The following is a 20263-nucleotide window of genomic DNA, read 5'->3' on the forward strand; positions in this document are numbered from 1 at the left end:
AAACTGCTTAGTGTTGTGTTAATTCATCTCACAGCGTTACATCTGTATTTCGTGGATCTCTTTGCTAGCCTTATTTCTGTGGAATCTGAGAACAGATATTTCGGATCCCTTGGAAGACTATAGGGCGAAAGGAAGTATGCTCCGATAACCAAGAGAAAGAAGTTTTCTGAGAAACTTCTTTGTATTCTGTGAAATCATCTCACAGAGTTACAGCTTTCCCCTCAAGAAACCTTTCACCAAGACAGTTCTTGTGGAATTGGCAAAGTGACATTTGGAAGCCCATAGAGGGCTGTGGTGAAAAAGGAAATATCCTCAGATGAAATCTGGAAAGAAGCTTTCTGAGAAACAGCTTAGTATTCTCTTAATTCATCTCACAGAGTTACATCTGTATTTCGTGGATCTCTTTGCTAGCCTTATTTCTGTGGAATCTGAGAACAGATATTTCGGGTCACTTGGAAGACTATAGGGCCAAAGGAAATATCCTCCGATAACAAACAGAAAGAAGCTTTCTGAGAAACTTTTTGTGTTCTGTGAAATCATCTCACAGAGTTACAGCTTTCCCCTCAAGAAGCCTTTCGCTAAGACAGTTCTAGTGGAATTGGCAAAGTGATATTTGGAAGCCCATAGAGGGCTATGGTGAAAAAGGAAATATCCTCATATGAAATCTGGAAAGAAGCTTTCTGAGAAACTGCTTAGTGTTCTGTTAATTCATCTCAGAGAATTACATCTGTATTTCTTGCATCTCTTTGCTAGCCTTATTTCTGTGGAATCTGAGAACAGATATTTCGGATCCCTTGCAAGACTATAGGGTCAAAGGAAATATCCTCCGATAACAAAGAGAAAGAAGCTTTCTGAGAAACTTCTTTGTGTTCTTTGAAATCATCTGAGAGAGTTACAGCTTTCTCCTCAAGAAGCCTTTCGCTAAGACAGTTCTTGTGGAATTGGCAAAGTGATATTTGGAAGCCCAAAGAGGGCTATTGTGAAAAAGGAAATATCCTCAGATGAAATCTGGAAAGAAGCTTTCTGAGAAACTGCTTAGTGTTCTGTTAATTCATCTCACAGAGTTACATCTGTTTTTCGTGGATCTCTTTGCTAGCCTTATTTCTGTGGAATCTGAGAACAGATATTTCGGATCCCTTGCAAGACTATAGGGCCAAAGGAAATATCCTCCGATAACAAAGAGAAAGAAGCGTTCTGAGAAACTTCTTTGTGTTCTGTGAAATCATCTCACAGAGTTACAGCTTTCCCCTCAAGAAGCCTTTCGCTAAGACAGTTCTTGTGGAATAGGCAAAGTGATATTTGGAAGCCCATAGAGGGCTATGGTGAAAAAGGAAATATCCTCAAATGAAATCTGGAAAGAAGCTTTCTGAGAAAGTGCTTAGTGTTCTGTTAATTCATCTCACAGAGTTACATCTGTATTTCGTGGATCTCTTTGCTAGCCTTATTTCTGTGGAATCTGAGAACAGATATTTCGGATCCCTTGCAAGACTATAGGGCCAAAGGAAATATCCTCCGATAACAAAGAGAAAGAAGCTGTCTGAGAAACTTCTTTGTGTTCTCTGAAATCATCTCACAGAGTTACAGCTTTCCCCTCAAGAAGCCTTTCGCTAAAACAGTTCTTGTGGAATTGGCAAAGTGATATTTGGAAGCCCTTAGAGGGCTATGGTGAAAAAGGAAATATCCTGAGATGAAATCTGGAAAGAATCTTTCTGAGAAACTGCTTAGTGTTCTGTTAATTCATCTCACAGTGTTACATCTGTATTTCGTGGATCTCTTTGCTAGCCTTATTTCTGTGGAATCTGAGAACAGATATTTCGGATCCCTTGGAAGACTATAGGGCCAAAGGAAATATCCTCCGATAACAAGGAGAAAGAAGCTTTCTGAGAAACTTCTTTGTGTTCTGTGAAATCATCTCACAGAGTTACAGCTTTCCCCTCAAGAAGCCTTTCGCTAAGACAGTTCTTGTGGAATTGGCAAAGTGATATATGGAAGCCCATAGAGGGCTATGGTGAAAAAGGAAATATCCTCAGATGAAATCTGGAAAGTAGCTTTCTGAGAAACTGCTTAGTGTTCTGTTAATTCATCTCACAGAGTTACATCTGTATTTCGTGGATCTCTTTGCTAGCCTTATTTCTGTGGAATCTGAGAACAGATATTTCGGACCCCTTGGAAGACTATAGGGCCAAAGGAAATATCCTCCGATAACAAAGAGAAAGAAGCTTTCTGAGAAACTTCTTTGTGTTCTGTGAAATCATCTCACAGAGTTACAGCTTTCCTCTCAAGAAGCCTTTCGCTAATACAGTTCTTGTGGAATTGGAAAAGTGATATTTGGAAGCCCCTAGAGGGCTATGGTGAAAAAGGAAATATCGTCACATGAAATCTGGAAAGAAGCTTTCTGAGAAACTGCTTAGTGTTCTGTTAATTCATCTCACAGAGTTACATCTGTATTTCGTGGATCTCTTTGCTAGCCTTATTTCTGTGGAATGTGAGAACAGATATTTCGGATCCCTTGGAAGAGTATAGGGCCAAAGGAAATATCCTCCGATAACAAAGAGAAAGATGCTTTCTGAGAAAGTTCTTTGTGTTCTGTGAAATCATCTCACAGAGTTACAGGTTTCCCCTCAAGAAGCCTTTCGCTAAGACAGTTCTTCTGGAATTGGCAAAGTGATATTTGGAAGCCCATAGAGGGCTAAGGTGAAAAAGGAAATATCCTCAGATGAAATCTGGAAAGAAGCTTTCTGAGAAACTGCTTAGTGTTCTGTTAATTCACCTCACTGAGTTACATCTGTATTTCGTGGATCTCTTTGCTAGCCTTATTTCTGTGGAATCTGAGAACAGATATTTCGGATCCCTTGGAAGACTATAGGGCGAAAGGAAATATCCTCCGATAACAAAGAGAAAGAAGCTTTCTGAGAAACTTCTTTGTGTTCTGTGAAATCATCTCACAGAGTTACAGCTTTCCCCTCAAGAAGCCTTTCGCTAAGACAGTTCTTGTGGAATTGGCAAAGTGATAGTTGAAAGCCCATAGAGGGCTGTGGTGAAAAAGGAAATATCCTCACATGAAATCTGGAAAGAAGCTTTCTGAGAAACTGCTTAGTGTTCTGTTAATTCATCTCACAGAGTTACATCTGTATTTCGTGGATCTCTTTGCTAGCCTTATTTCTGTGGAATGTGAGAACAGATATTTCGGATCCCTTGGAAGAGTATAGGGCCAAAGGAAATATACTCCGATAACAAAGAGAAAGATGCTTTCTGAGAAACTTCTTTGTGTTCTGTGAAATCATCTCACAGAGTTACAGCTTTCCCCTCAAGAAGCCTTTCGCTAAGACAGTCTTGTGGAATTGGCAAAGTGATATTTGGAAGCCCATAGAGGGCTATGGTGAAAAAGGAAATATCCTCACATGAAATCTGGAAAGAAGCTTTCTGAGAAACTGCTTAGTGTTCTGTTAATTCATCTCACAGAGTTACATATGTATTTCGTGGATCTCTTTGCTAGCCTTATTTCTGTGGAATCTGAGAACAGATATTTCGGATCCCTTGGAAGACTATAGGGCCAAAGGAAGTATGCTCCGATAACCAAGAGAAAGAAGTTTTCTGAGAAACTTCTTTGTATTCTGTGAAATCATCTCACAGAGTTACAGCTTTCCCCTCAAGAAGCCTTTCACCAAGACAGTTCTTGTGGAATTGGCAAAGTGACATTTGGAAGCCCATAGAGGGCTGTGGTGAAAAAGGAAATATCCTCAGATGAAATCTGGAAAGAAGCTTTCTGAGAAACAGCTTAGTATACTGTTAATTCATCTCACAGAGTTACATCTGTATTTCGTGGATCTCTTTGCTAGCCTTATTTCTGTGGAATCTGAGAACAGATATTTCGGGTCCCTTGGAAGACTATAGGGCCAAAGGAAATATCCTCCGATAACAAACAGAAAGAAGCTTTCTGAGAAACTTTTTGTGTTCTGTGAAATCATCTCACAGAGTTACAGCTTTCCCCTCAAGAAGCCTTTCGCTAAGACAGTTCTAGTGGAATTGGCAAAGTGATATTTGGAAGCCCATAGAGGGCTATGGTGAAAAAGGAAATATCCTCATATGAAATCTGGAAAGAAGCTTTCTGAGAAACTGCTTAGTGTTCTGTTAATTCATCTCAGAGAATTACATCTGTATTTCTTGGATCTCTTTGCTAGCCTTATTTCTGTGGAATCTGAGAACAGATATTTCGGATCCCTTGCAAGACTATAGGGTCAAAGGAAATATCCTCCGATAACAAAGAGAAAGAAGCTTTCTGAGAAACTTCTTTGTGTTCTTTGAAATCATCTGAGAGAGTTACAGCTTTCTCCTCAAGAAGACTTTCGCTAAGACAGTTCTTGTGGAATTGGCAAAGTGATATTTGGAAGCCCAAAGAGGGCTATTGTGAAAAAGGAAATATCTTCAGATGAAATCTGGAAAGAAGCTTTCTGAGAAACTGCTTAGTGTTCTGTTAATTCATCTCACAGAGTTACATCTGTTTTTCGTGGATCTCTTTGCTAGCCTTATTTCTGTGGAATCTGAGAACAGATATTTCGGATCCCTTGCAAGACTATAGGGCCAAAGGAAATATCCTCCGATAACAAAGAGAAAGAAGCGTTCTGAGAAACTTCTTTGTGTTCTGTGAAATCATCTCACAGAGTTACAGCTTTCCCCTCAAGAAGCCTTTCGCTAAGACAGTTCTTGTGGAATAGGCAAAGTGATATTTGGAAGCCCATAGAGGGCTATGGTGAAAAAGGAAATATCCTCAAATGAAATCTGGAAAGAAGCTTTCTGAGAAACTGCTTAGTGTTCTGTTAATTCATCTCACAGAGTTACATCTGTATTTCGTGGATCTCTTTGCTAGCCTTATTTCTGTGGAATGTGAGAACAGATATTTCGGATCCCTTGCAAGACTATAGGGCCAAAGGAAATATCCTCCGATAACAAAGAGAAAGAAGCTGTCTGAGAAACTTCTTTGTGTTCTCTGAAATCATCTCACAGAGTTACAGCTTTCCCCTCAAGAAGCCTTTCGCTAAAACAGTTCTTGTGGAATTGGCAAAGTGATATTTGGAAGCCCTTAGAGGGCTATGGTGAAAAAGGAAATATCCTGAGATGAAATCTGGAAAGAATCTTTCTGAGAAACTGCTTAGTGTTCTGTTAATTCATCTCACAGTGTTACATCTGTATTTCGTGGATCTCTTTGCTAGCCTTATTTCTGTGGAATCTGAGAACAGATATTTCGGATCCCTTGGAAGACTATAGGGCCAAAGGAAATATCCTCCGATAACAAGGAGAAAGAAGCTTTCTGAGAAACTTCTTTGTGTTCTGTGAAATCATCTCACAGAGTTACAGCTTTCCCCTCAAGAAGCCTTTCGCTAAGACAGTTCTTGTGGAATTGGCAAAGTGATATATGGAAGCCCATAGAGGGCTATGGTGAAAAAGGAAATATCCTCAGATGAAATCTGGAAAGTAGCTTTCTGAGAAACTGCTTAGTGTTCTGTTAATTCATCTCACAGAGTTACATCTGTATTTCGTGGATCTCTTTGCTAGCCTTATTTCTGTGGAATCTGAGAACAGATATTTCGGACCACTTGGAAGACTATAGGGCCAAAGGAAATATCCTCCGATAACAAAGAGAAAGAAGCTTTCTGAGAAACTTCTTTGTGTTCTGTGAAATCATCTCACAGAGTTACAGCTTTCCCCTCAAGAAGCCTTTCGCTAAGACAGTTCTTGTGGAATTGGCAAAGTGATATTTGGAAGCCCATAGAGGGCTATGGTGAAAAAGGAAATATCCTCACATGAAATCTGGAAAGAAGCTTTCTGAGAAACTGCTTAGTGTTCTGTTAATTCATCTCACAGAGTTACATCTGTATTTCGTGGATCTCTTTGCTAGCCTTATTTCTGTGGAATCTGAGAACAGATATTTCGGATCCCTTGGAAGACTATAGGGCCAAAGGAAGTATGCTCCGATAACCAAGAGAAAGAAGTTTTCTGAGAAACTTCTTTGTATTCTGTGAAATCATCTCACAGAGTTACAGCTTTCCCCTCAAGAAGCCTTTCACCAAGACAGTTCTTGTGGAATTGGCAAAGTGACATTTGGAAGCCCATAGAGGGCTGTGGTGAAAAAGGAAATATCCTCAGATGAAATCTGGAAAGAAGCTTTCTGAGAAACAGCTTAGTATTCTGTTAATTCATCTCACAGAGTTACATCTGTATTTCGTGGATCTCTTTGCTAGCCTTATTTCTGTGGAATCTGAGAACAGATATTTCGGGTCCCTTGGAAGACTATAGGGCCAAAGGAAATATCCTCCGATAACAAACAGAAAGAAGCTTTCTGAGAAACTTTTTGTGTTCTGTGAAATCATCTCACAGAGTTACAGCTTTCCCCTCAAGAAGCCTTTCGCTAAGACAGTTCTAGTGGAATTGGCAAAGTGATATTTGGAAGCCCATAGAGGGCTATGGTGAAAAAGGAAATATCCTCATATGAAATCTGGAAAGAAGCTTTCTGAGAAACTGGTTAGTGTTCTGTTAATTCATCTCACACAGTTACATCTGTATTTCTTGGATCTCTTTGCTAGCCTTATTTCTGTGGAATCTGAGAACAGATATTTCGGATCCCTTGCAAGACTATAGGGTCAAAGGAAATATCCTCCGATAACAAAGAGAAAGAAGCTTTCTGAGAAACTTCTTTGTGTTCTTTGAAATCATCTGAGAGAGTTACAGCTTTCTCCTCAAGAAGACTTTCGCTAAGACAGTTCTTGTGGAATTGGCAAAGTGATATTTGGAAGCCCAAAGAGGGCTATTGTGAAAAAGGAAATATCCTCAGATGAAATCTGGAAAGAAGCTTTCTGAGAAACTGCTTAGTGTTCTGTTAATTCATCTCACAGAGTTACATCTGTTTTCCGTGGATCTCTTTGCTAGCCTTATTTCTGTGGAATGTGAGAACAGATATTTCGGATCCCTTGCAAGACTATAGGGCCAAAGGAAATATCCTCCGATAACAAAGAGAAAGAAGCTGTCTGAGAAACTTCTTTGTGTTCTCTGAAATCATCTCACAGAGTTACAGCTTTCCCCTCAAGAAGCCTTTCGCTAAAACAGTTCTTGTGGAATTGGCAAAGTGATATTTGGAAGCCCTTAGAAGGCTATGGTGAAAAAGGAAATATCCTCAGATGAAATCTGGAAAGAATCTTTCTGAGAAACTGCTTAGTGTTCTGTTAATTCATCTCACAGTGTTACATCTGTATTTCGTGGATCTCTTTGCTAGCCTTATTTCTGTGGATTCTGAGAACAGATATTTCGGGTCCCTTGGAAGACTATAGGGCCAAAGGAAATATCCTCCGATAACAAACAGAAAGAAGCTTTCTGAGAAACTTTTTGTGTTCTGTGAAATCATCTCACAGAGTTACAGCTTTCCCCTCAAGAAGCCTTTCGCTAAGACAGTTCTAGTGGAATTGGCAAAGTGATATTTGGAAGCCCATAGAGGGCTATGGTGAAAAAGGAAATATCCTCATATGAAATCTGGAAAGAAGCTTTCTGAGAAACTGGTTAGTGTTCTGTTAATTCATCTCACAGAGTTACATCTGTATTTCATGGATCTCTTTGCTAGCCTTATTTCTGTGGAATCTGAGAACAGATATTTCGGATCCCTTGCAAGACTATAGGGCCAAAGGAAATATCCTCCGATAACAAAGAGAAAGAAGCTTTCTGAGAAACTTCTTTGTGTTCTGTGAAATCATCTCACAGAGTTACAGCTTTCCCCTCAAGAAGCCTTTCGCTAAGACAGTTCTTGTGGAATTGGCAAAGTGATATTTGGAAGCCCATAGAGGGCTATGGTGAAAAAGGAAATATCCTCACATGAAATCTGGAAAGAAGCTTTCTGAGAAACTGCTTAGTGTTCTGTTAATTCATCTCACAGAGTTACATCTGTATTTCGTGGATCTCTTTGCTAGCCTTATTTCTGTGGAATCTGAGAACAGATATTTCGGATCCCTTGGAAGACTATAGGGCCAAAGGAAGTATGCTCCGATAACCAAGAGAAAGAAGTTTTCTGAGAAACTTCTTTGTATTCTGTGAAATCATCTCACAGAGTTACAGCTTTCCCCTCAAGAAGCCTTTCACCAAGACAGTTCTTGTGGAATTGGCAAAGTGACATTTGGAAGCCCATAGAGGGCTGTGGTGAAAAAGGAAATATCCTCAGATGAAATCTGGAAAGAAGCTTTCTGAGAAACAGCTTAGTATTCTGTTAATTCATCTCACAGAGTTACATCTGTATTTCGTGGATCTCTTTGCTAGCCTTATTTCTGTGGAATCTGAGAACAGATATTTCGGGTCCCTTGGAAGACTATAGGGCCAAAGGAAATATCCTCCGATAACAAACAGAAAGAAGCTTTCTGAGAAACTTTTTGTGTTCTGTGAAATCATCTCACAGAGTTACAGCTTTCCCCTCAAGAAGCCTTTCGCTAAGACAGTTCTAGTGGAATTGGCAAAGTGATATTTGGAAGCCCATAGAGGGCTATGGTGAAAAAGGAAATATCCTCATATGAAATCTGGAAAGAAGCTTTCTGAGAAACTGCTTAGTGTTCTGTTAATTCATCTCAGAGAATTACATCTGTATTTCTTGGATCTCTTTGCTAGCCTTATTTCTGTGGAATCTGAGAACAGATATTTCGGATCCCTTGCAAGACTATAGGGTCAAAGGAAATATCCTCCGATAACAAAGAGAAAGAAGCTTTCTGAGAAACTTCTTTGTGTTCTTTGAAATCATCTGAGAGAGTTACAGCTTTCTCCTCAAGAAGACTTTCGCTAAGACAGTTCTTGTGGAATTGGCAAAGTGATATTTGGAAGCCCAAAGAGGGCTATTGTGAAAAAGGAAATATCTTCAGATGAAATCTGGAAAGAAGCTTTCTGAGAAACTGCTTAGTGTTCTGTTAATTCATCTCACAGAGTTACATCTGTTTTTCGTGGATCTCTTTGCTAGCCTTATTTCTGTGGAATCTGAGAACAGATATTTCGGATCCCTTGCAAGACTATAGGGCCAAAGGAAATATCCTCCGATAACAAAGAGAAAGAAGCGTTCTGAGAAACTTCTTTGTGTTCTGTGAAATCATCTCACAGAGTTACAGCTTTCCCCTCAAGAAGCCTTTCGCTAAGACAGTTCTTGTGGAATAGGCAAAGTGATATTTGGAAGCCCATAGAGGGCTATGGTGAAAAAGGAAATATCCTCAAATGAAATCTGGAAAGAAGCTTTCTGAGAAACTGCTTAGTGTTCTGTTAATTCATCTCACAGAGTTACATCTGTATTTCGTGGATCTCTTTGCTAGCCTTATTTCTGTGGAATGTGAGAACAGATATTTCGGATCCCTTGCAAGACTATAGGGCCAAAGGAAATATCCTCCGATAACAAAGAGAAAGAAGCTGTCTGAGAAACTTCTTTGTGTTCTCTGAAATCATCTCACAGAGTTACAGCTTTCCCCTCAAGAAGCCTTTCGCTAAAACAGTTCTTGTGGAATTGGCAAAGTGATATTTGGAAGCCCTTAGAGGGCTATGGTGAAAAAGGAAATATCCTGAGATGAAATCTGGAAAGAATCTTTCTGAGAAACTGCTTAGTGTTCTGTTAATTCATCTCACAGTGTTACATCTGTATTTCGTGGATCTCTTTGCTAGCCTTATTTCTGTGGAATCTGAGAACAGATATTTCGGATCCCTTGGAAGACTATAGGGCCAAAGGAAATATCCTCCGATAACAAGGAGAAAGAAGCTTTCTGAGAAACTTCTTTGTGTTCTGTGAAATCATCTCACAGAGTTACAGCTTTCCCCTCAAGAAGCCTTTCGCTAAGACAGTTCTTGTGGAATTGGCAAAGTGATATATGGAAGCCCATAGAGGGCTATGGTGAAAAAGGAAATATCCTCAGATGAAATCTGGAAAGTAGCTTTCTGAGAAACTGCTTAGTGTTCTGTTAATTCATCTCACAGAGTTACATCTGTATTTCGTGGATCTCTTTGCTAGCCTTATTTCTGTGGAATCTGAGAACAGATATTTCGGACCACTTGGAAGACTATAGGGCCAAAGGAAATATCCTCCGATAACAAAGAGAAAGAAGCTTTCTGAGAAACTTCTTTGTGTTCTGTGAAATCATCTCACAGAGTTACAGCTTTCCCCTCAAGAAGCCTTTCGCTAAGACAGTTCTTGTGGAATTGGCAAAGTGATATTTGGAAGCCCATAGAGGGCTATGGTGAAAAAGGAAATATCCTCACATGAAATCTGGAAAGAAGCTTTCTGAGAAACTGCTTAGTGTTCTGTTAATTCATCTCACAGAGTTACATCTGTATTTCGTGGATCTCTTTGCTAGCCTTATTTCTGTGGAATCTGAGAACAGATATTTCGGATCCCTTGGAAGACTATAGGGCCAAAGGAAGTATGCTCCGATAACCAAGAGAAAGAAGTTTTCTGAGAAACTTCTTTGTATTCTGTGAAATCATCTCACAGAGTTACAGCTTTCCCCTCAAGAAGCCTTTCACCAAGACAGTTCTTGTGGAATTGGCAAAGTGACATTTGGAAGCCCATAGAGGGCTGTGGTGAAAAAGGAAATATCCTCAGATGAAATCTGGAAAGAAGCTTTCTGAGAAACAGCTTAGTATTCTGTTAATTCATCTCACAGAGTTACATCTGTATTTCGTGGATCTCTTTGCTAGCCTTATTTCTGTGGAATCTGAGAACAGATATTTCGGGTCCCTTGGAAGACTATAGGGCCAAAGGAAATATCCTCCGATAACAAACAGAAAGAAGCTTTCTGAGAAACTTTTTGTGTTCTGTGAAATCATCTCACAGAGTTACAGCTTTCCCCTCAAGAAGCCTTTCGCTAAGACAGTTCTAGTGGAATTGGCAAAGTGATATTTGGAAGCCCATAGAGGGCTATGGTGAAAAAGGAAATATCCTCATATGAAATCTGGAAAGAAGCTTTCTGAGAAACTGGTTAGTGTTCTGTTAATTCATCTCACACAGTTACATCTGTATTTCTTGGATCTCTTTGCTAGCCTTATTTCTGTGGAATCTGAGAACAGATATTTCGGATCCCTTGCAAGACTATAGGGTCAAAGGAAATATCCTCCGATAACAAAGAGAAAGAAGCTTTCTGAGAAACTTCTTTGTGTTCTTTGAAATCATCTGAGAGAGTTACAGCTTTCTCCTCAAGAAGACTTTCGCTAAGACAGTTCTTGTGGAATTGGCAAAGTGATATTTGGAAGCCCAAAGAGGGCTATTGTGAAAAAGGAAATATCCTCAGATGAAATCTGGAAAGAAGCTTTCTGAGAAACTGCTTAGTGTTCTGTTAATTCATCTCACAGAGTTACATCTGTTTTCCGTGGATCTCTTTGCTAGCCTTATTTCTGTGGAATGTGAGAACAGATATTTCGGATCCCTTGCAAGACTATAGGGCCAAAGGAAATATCCTCCGATAACAAAGAGAAAGAAGCTGTCTGAGAAACTTCTTTGTGTTCTCTGAAATCATCTCACAGAGTTACAGCTTTCCCCTCAAGAAGCCTTTCGCTAAAACAGTTCTTGTGGAATTGGCAAAGTGATATTTGGAAGCCCTTAGAAGGCTATGGTGAAAAAGGAAATATCCTCAGATGAAATCTGGAAAGAATCTTTCTGAGAAACTGCTTAGTGTTCTGTTAATTCATCTCACAGTGTTACATCTGTATTTCGTGGATCTCTTTGCTAGCCTTATTTCTGTGGAATCTGAGAACAGATATTTCGGGTCCCTTGGAAGACTATAGGGCCAAAGGAAATATCCTCCGATAACAAACAGAAAGAAGCTTTCTGAGAAACTTTTTGTGTTCTGTGAAATCATCTCACAGAGTTACAGCTTTCCCCTCAAGAAGCCTTTCGCTAAGACAGTTCTAGTGGAATTGGCAAAGTGATATTTGGAAGCCCATAGAGGGCTATGGTGAAAAAGGAAATATCCTCATATGAAATCTGGAAAGAAGCTTTCTGAGAAACTGGTTAGTGTTCTGTTAATTCATCTCACAGAGTTACATCTGTATTTCATGGATCTCTTTGCTAGCCTTATTTCTGTGGAATCTGAGAACAGATATTTCGGATCCCTTGCAAGACTATAGGGCCAAAGGAAATATCCTCCGATAACAAAGAGAAAGAAGCTTTCTGAGAAACTTCTTTGTGTTCTGTGAAATCATCTCACAGAGTTACAGCTTTCCCCTCAAGAAGCCTTTCGCTAAGACAGTTCTTGTGGAATTGGCAAAGTGATATTTGGAAGCCCATAGAGGGCTATGGTGAAAAAGGAAATATCCTCACATGAAATCTGGAAAGAAGCTTTCTGAGAAACTGCTTAGTGTTCTGTTAATTCATCTCACAGAGTTACATCTGTATTTCGTGGATCTCTTTGCTAGCCTTATTTCTGTGGAATCTGAGAACAGATATTTCGGATCCCTTGGAAGACTATAGGGCCAAAGGAAGTATGCTCCGATAACCAAGAGAAAGAAGTTTTCTGAGAAACTTCTTTGTATTCTGTGAAATCATCTCACAGAGTTACAGCTTTCCCCTCAAGAAGCCTTTCACCAAGACAGTTCTTGTGGAATTGGCAAAGTGACATTTGGAAGCCCATAGAGGGCTGTGGTGAAAAAGGAAATATCCTCAGATGAAATCTGGAAAGAAGCTTTCTGAGAAACAGCTTAGTATTCTGTTAATTCATCTCACAGAGTTACATCTGTATTTCGTGGATCTCTTTGCTAGCCTTATTTCTGTGGAATCTGAGAACAGATATTTCGGGTCCCTTGGAAGACTATAGGGCCAAAGGAAATATCCTCCGATAACAAACAGAAAGAAGCTTTCTGAGAAACTTTTTGTGTTCTGTGAAATCATCTCACAGAGTTACAGCTTTCCCCTCAAGAAGCCTTTCGCTAAGACAGTTCTTGTGGAATTGGAAAAGTGATATTTGGAAGCCCCTAGAGGGCTATGGTGAAAAAGGAAATATCGTCACATGAAATCTGGAAAGAAGCTTTCTGAGAAACTGCTTAGTGTTCTGTTAATTCATCTCACAGAGTTACATCTGTATTTCGTGGATCTCTTTGCTAGCCTTTTTTCTGTGGAATGTGAGAACAGATATTTCGGATCCCTTGGAAGAGTATAGGGCCAAAGGAAATATCCTCCGATAACAAAGAGAAAGATGCTTTCTGAGAAAGTTCTTTGTGTTCTGTGAAATCATCTCACAGAGTTACAGGTTTCCCCTCAAGAAGCCTTTCGCTAAGACAGTTCTTCTGGAATTGGCAAAGTGATATTTGGAAGCCCATAGAGGGCTAAGGTGAAAAAGGAAATATCCTCAGATGAAATCTGGAAAGAAGCTTTCTGAGAAACTGCTTAGTGTTCTGTTAATTCACCTCACTGAGTTACATCTGTATTTCGTGGATCTCTTTGCTAGCCTTATTTCTGTGGAATCTGAGAACAGATATTTCGGATCCCTTGGAAGACTATAGGGCGAAAGGAAATATCCTCCGATTACAAAGAGAAAGAAGCTTTCTGAGAAACTTCTTTGTGTTCTGTGAAATCATCTCACAGAGTTACAGCTTTCCCCTCAAGAAGCCTTTCGCTAGGACAGTTCTTGTGGAATTGGCAAAGTGATAGTTGGAAGCCCATAGAGGGCTGTGGTGAAAAAGGAAATATCCTCACATGAAATCTGGAAAGAAGCTTTCTGAGAAACTGCTTAGTGTTCTGTTAATTCATCTCACAGAGTTACATCTGTATTTCGTGGATCTCTTTGCTAGCCTTATTTCTGTGGAATGTGAGAACAGATATTTCGGATCCCTTGGAAGAGTATAGGGCCAAAGGAAATATACTCCGATAACAAAGAGAAAGATGCTTTCTGAGAAACTTCTTTGTGTTCTGTGAAATCATCTCACAGAGTTACAGCTTTCCCCTCAAGAAGCCTTTCGCTAAGACAGTTCTTGTGGAATTGGCAAAGTGATATTTGGAAGCCCATAGAGGGCTATGGTGAAAAAGGAAATATCCTCACATGAAATCTGGAAAGAAGCTTTCTGAGAAACTGCTTAGTGTTCTGTTAATTCATCTCACAGAGTTACATATGTATTTCGTGGATCTCTTTGCTAGCCTTATTTCTGTGGAATCTGAGAACAGATATTTCGGATCCCTTGGAAGACTATAGGGCCAAAGGAAGTATGCTCCGATAACCAAGAGAAAGAAGTTTTCTGAGAAACTTCTTTGTATTCTGTGAAATCATCTCACAGAGTTACAGCTTTCCCCTCAAGAAGCCTTTCACCAAGACAGTTCTTGTGGAATTGGCAAAGTGACATTTGGAAGCCCATAGAGGGCTGTGGTGAAAAAGGAAATATCCTCAGATGAAATCTGGAAAGAAGCTTTCTGAGAAACAGCTTAGTATACTGTTAATTCATCTCACAGAGTTACATCTGTATTTCGTGGATCTGTTTGCTAGCCTTATTTCTGTGGAATCTGAGAACAGATATTTCGGGTCCCTTGGAAGACTATAGGGCCAAAGGAAATATCCTCCGATAACAAACAGAAAGAAGCTTTCTGAGAAACTTTTTGTGTTCTGTGAAATCATCTCACAGAGTTACAGCTTTCCCCTCAAGAAGCCTTTCGCTAAGACAGTTCTAGTGGAATTGGCAAAGTGATATTTGGAAGCCCATAGAGGGCTATGGTGAAAAAGGAAATATCCTCATATGAAATCTGGAAAGAAGCTTTCTGAGAAACTGCTTAGTGTTCTGTTAATTCATCTCAGAGAATTACATCTGTATTTCTTGGATCTCTTTGCTAGCCTTATTTCTGTGGAATCTGAGAACAGATATTTCGGATCCCTTGCAAGACTATAGGGTCAAAGGAAATATCCTCCGATAACAAAGAGAAAGAAGCTTTCTGAGAAACTTCTTTGTGTTCTTTGAAATCATCTGAGAGAGTTACAGGTTTCTCCTCAAGAAGACTTTCGCTAAGACAGTTCTTGTGGAATTGGCAAAGTGATATTTGGAAGCCCAAAGAGGGCTATTGTGAAAAAGGAAATATCCTCAGATGAAATCTGGAAAGAAGCTTTCTGAGAAACTGCTTAGTGTTCTGTTAATTCATCTCACAGAGTTACATCTGTTTTTCGTGGATCTCTTTGCTAGCCTTATTTCTGTGGAATCTGAGAACAGATATTTCGGATCCCTTGCAAGACTATAGGGCCAAAGGAAATATCCTCCGAAAACAAAGAGAAAGAAGCGTTCTGAGAAACTTCTTTGTGTTCTGTGAAATCATCTCACAGAGTTACAGCTTTCCCCTCAAGAAGCCTTTCGCTAAGACAGTTCTTGTGGAATAGGCAAAGTGATATTTGGAAGCCCATAGAGGGCTATGGTGAAAAAGGAAATATCCTCAAATGAAATCTGGAAAGAAGCTTTCTGAGAAAGTGCTTAGTGTTCTGTTAATTCATCTCACAGAGTTACATCTGTATTTCGTGGATCTCTTTGCTAGCCTTATTTCTGTGGAATCTGAGAACAGATATTTCGGATCCCTTGCAAGACTATAGGGCCAAAGGAAATATCCTCCGATAACAAAGAGAAAGAAGCTGTCTGAGAAACTTCTTTGTGTTCTCTGAAATCATCTCACAGAGTTACAGCTTTCCCCTCAAGAAGCCTTTCGCTAAAACAGTTCTTGTGGAATTGGCAAAGTGATATTTGGAAGCCCTTAGAGGGCTATGGTGAAAAAGGAAATATCCTGAGATGAAATCTGGAAAGAATCTTTCTGAGAAACTGCTTAGTGTTCTGTTAATTCATCTCACAGTGTTACATCTGTATTTCGTGGATCTCTTTGCTAGCCTTATTTCTGTGGAATCTGAGAACAGATATTTCGGATCCCTTGGAAGACTATAGGGCCAAAGGAAATATCCTCCGATAACAAGGAGAAAGAAGCTTTCTGAGAAACTTCTTTGTGTTCTGTGAAATCATCTCACAGAGTTACAGCTTTCCCCTCAAGAAGCCTTTCGCTAAGACAGTTCTTGTGGAATTGGCAAAGTGATATATGGAAGCCCATAGAGGGCTATGGTGAAAAAGGAAATATCCTCAGATGAAATCTGGAAAGTAGCTTTCTGAGAAACTGCTTAGTGTTCTGTTAATTCATCTCACAGAGTTACATCTGTATTTCGTGGATCTCTTTGCTAGCCTTATTTCTGTGGAATCTGAGAACAGATATTTCGGACCCCTTGGAAGACTATAGGGCCAAAGGAAATATCCTCCGATAACAAAGAGAAAGAAGCTTTCTGAGAAACTTCTTTGTGTTCTGTGAAATCATCTCACAGAGTTACAGCTTTCCTCTCAAGAAGCCTTTCGCTAATACAGTTCTTGTGGAATTGGAAAAGTGATATTTGGAAGCCCCTAGAGGGCTATGGTGAAAAAGGAAATATCGTCACATGAAATCTGGAAAGAAGCTTTCTGAGAAACTGCTTAGTGTTCTGTTAATTCATCTCACAGAGTTACATCTGTATTTCGTGGATCTCTTTGCTAGCCTTATTTCTGTGGAATGTGAGAACAGATATTTCGGATCCCTTGGAAGAGTATAGGGCCAAAGGAAATATCCTCCGATAACAAAGAGAAAGATGCTTTCTGAGAAAGTTCTTTGTGTTCTGTGAAATCATCTCACAGAGTTACAGGTTTCCCCTCAAGAAGCCTTTCGCTAAGACAGTTCTTCTGGAATTGGCAAAGTGATATTTGGAAGCCCATAGAGGGCTAAGGTGAAAAAGGAAATATCCTCAGATGAAATCTGGAAAGAAGCTTTCTGAGAAACTGCTTAGTGTTCTGTTAATTCACCTCACTGAGTTACATCTGTATTTCGTGGATCTCTTTGCTAGCCTTATTTCTGTGGAATCTGAGAACAGATATTTCGGATCCCTTGGAAGACTATAGGGCGAAAGGAAATATCCTCCGATAACAAAGAGAAAGAAGCTTTCTGAGAAACTTCTTTGTGTTCTGTGAAATCATCTCACAGAGTTACAGCTTTCCCCTCAAGAAGCCTTTCGCTAAGACAGTTCTTGTGGAATTGGCAAAGTGATAGTTGAAAGCCCATAGAGGGCTGTGGTGAAAAAGGAAATATCCTCACATGAAATCTGGAAAGAAGCTTTCTGAGAAACTGCTTAGTGTTCTGTTAATTCATCTCACAGAGTTACATCTGTATTTCGTGGATCTCTTTGCTAGCCTTATTTCTGTGGAATGTGAGAACAGATATTTCGGATCCCTTGGAAGAGTATAGGGCCAAAGGAAATATACTCCGATAACAAAGAGAAAGATGCTTTCTGAGAAACTTCTTTGTGTTCTGTGAAATCATCTCACAGAGTTACAGCTTTCCCCTCAAGAAGCCTTTCGCTAAGACAGTTCTTGTGGAATTGGCAAAGTGATATTTGGAAGCCCATAGAGGGCTATGGTGAAAAAGGAAATATCCTCACATGAAATCTGGAAAGAAGCTTTCTGAGAAACTGCTTAGTGTTCTGTTAATTCATCTCACAGAGTTACATATGTATTTCGTGGATCTCTTTGCTAGCCTTATTTCTGTGGAATCTGAGAACAGATATTTCGGATCCCTTGGAAGACTATAGGGCCAAAGGAAGTATGCTCCGATAACCAAGAGAAAGAAGTTTTCTGAGAAACTTCTTTGTATTCTGTGAAATCATCTCACAGAGTTACAGCTTTCCCCTCAAGAAGCCTTTCACCAAGACAGTTCTTGTGGAATTGGCAAAGTGACATTTGGAAGCCCATAGAGGGCTGTGGTGAAAAAGGAAATATCCTCAGATGAAATCTGGAAAGAAGCTTTCTGAGAAACAGCTTAGTATACTGTTAATTCATCTCACAGAGTTACATCTGTATTTCGTGGATCTCTTTGCTAGCCTTATTTCTGTGGAATCTGAGAACAGATATTTCGGGTCCCTTGGAAGACTATAGGGCCAAAGGAAATATCCTCCGATAACAAACAGAAAGAAGCTTTCTGAGAAACTTTTTGTGTTCTGTGAAATCATCTCACAGAGTTACAGCTTTCCCCTCAAGAAGCCTTTCGCTAAGACAGTTCTAGTGGAATTGGCAAAGTGATATTTGGAAGCCCATAGAGGGCTATGGTGAAAAAGGAAATATCCTCATATGAAATCTGGAAAGAAGCTTTCTGAGAAACTGCTTAGTGTTCTGTTAATTCATCTCAGAGAATTACATCTGTATTTCTTGGATCTCTTTGCTAGCCTTATTTCTGTGGAATCTGAGAACAGATATTTCGGATCCCTTGCAAGACTATAGGGTCAAAGGAAATATCCTCCGATAACAAAGAGAAAGAAGCTTTCTGAGAAACTTCTTTGTGTTCTTTGAAATCATCTGAGAGAGTTACAGCTTTCTCCTCAAGAAGACTTTCGCTAAGACAGTTCTTGTGGAATTGGCAAAGTGATATTTGGAAGCCCAAAGAGGGCTATTGTGAAAAAGGAAATATCTTCAGATGAAATCTGGAAAGAAGCTTTCTGAGAAACTGCTTAGTGTTCTGTTAATTCATCTCACAGAGTTACATCTGTTTTTCGTGGATCTCTTTGCTAGCCTTATTTCTGTGGAATCTGAGAACAGATATTTCGGATCCCTTGCAAGACTATAGGGCCAAAGGAAATATCCTCCGATAACAAAGAGAAAGAAGCGTTCTGAGAAACTTCTTTGTGTTCTGTGAAATCATCTCACAGAGTTACAGCTTTCCCCTCAAGAAGCCTTTCGCTAAGACAGTTCTTGTGGAATAGGCAAAGTGATATTTGGAAGCCCATAGAGGGCTATGGTGAAAAAGGAAATATCCTCAAATGAAATCTGGAAAGAAGCTTTCTGAGAAACTGCTTAGTGTTCTGTTAATTCATCTCACAGAGTTACATCTGTATTTCGTGGATCTCTTTGCTAGCCTTATTTCTGTGGAATGTGAGAACAGATATTTCGGATCCCTTGCAAGACTATAGGGCCAAAGGAAATATCCTCCGATAACAAAGAGAAAGAAGCTGTCTGAGAAACTTCTTTGTGTTCTCTGAAATCATCTCACAGAGTTACAGCTTTCCCCTCAAGAAGCCTTTCGCTAAAACAGTTCTTGTGGAATTGGCAAAGTGATATTTGGAAGCCCTTAGAGGGCTATGGTGAAAAAGGAAATATCCTGAGATGAAATCTGGAAAGAATCTTTCTGAGAAACTGCTTAGTGTTCTGTTAATTCATCTCACAGTGTTACATCTGTATTTCGTGGATCTCTTTGCTAGCCTTATTTCTGTGGAATCTGAGAACAGATATTTCGGATCCCTTGGAAGACTATAGGGCCAAAGGAAATATCCTCCGATAACAAGGAGAAAGAAGCTTTCTGAGAAACTTCTTTGTGTTCTGTGAAATCATCTCACAGAGTTACAGCTTTCCCCTCAAGAAGCCTTTCGCTAAGACAGTTCTTGTGGAATTGGCAAAGTGATATATGGAAGCCCATAGAGGGCTATGGTGAAAAAGGAAATATCCTCAGATGAAATCTGGAAAGTAGCTTTCTGAGAAACTGCTTAGTGTTCTGTTAATTCATCTCACAGAGTTACATCTGTATTTCGTGGATCTCTTTGCTAGCCTTATTTCTGTGGAATCTGAGAACAGATATTTCGGACCACTTGGAAGACTATAGGGCCAAAGGAAATATCCTCCGATAACAAAGAGAAAGAAGCTTTCTGAGAAACTTCTTTGTGTTCTGTGAAATCATCTCACAGAGTTACAGCTTTCCCCTCAAGAAGCCTTTCGCTAAGACAGTTCTTGTGGAATTGGCAAAGTGATATTTGGAAGCCCATAGAGGGCTATGGTGAAAAAGGAAATATCCTCACATGAAATCTGGAAAGAAGCTTTCTGAGAAACTGCTTAGTGTTCTGTTAATTCATCTCACAGAGTTACATCTGTATTTCGTGGATCTCTTTGCTAGCCTTATTTCTGTGGAATCTGAGAACAGATATTTCGGATCCCTTGGAAGACTATAGGGCCAAAGGAAGTATGCTCCGATAACCAAGAGAAAGAAGTTTTCTGAGAAACTTCTTTGTATTCTGTGAAATCATCTCACAGAGTTACAGCTTTCCCCTCAAGAAGCCTTTCACCAAGACAGTTCTTGTGGAATTGGCAAAGTGACATTTGGAAGCCCATAGAGGGCTGTGGTGAAAAAGGAAATATCCTCAGATGAAATCTGGAAAGAAGCTTTCTGAGAAACAGCTTAGTATTCTGTTAATTCATCTCACAGAGT

Source organism: Macaca nemestrina, chromosome 13 (genome assembly GCF_043159975.1).
Source record: "Macaca nemestrina isolate mMacNem1 chromosome 13, mMacNem.hap1, whole genome shotgun sequence".
NCBI lineage: Eukaryota > Metazoa > Chordata > Mammalia > Primates > Cercopithecidae > Macaca > Macaca nemestrina.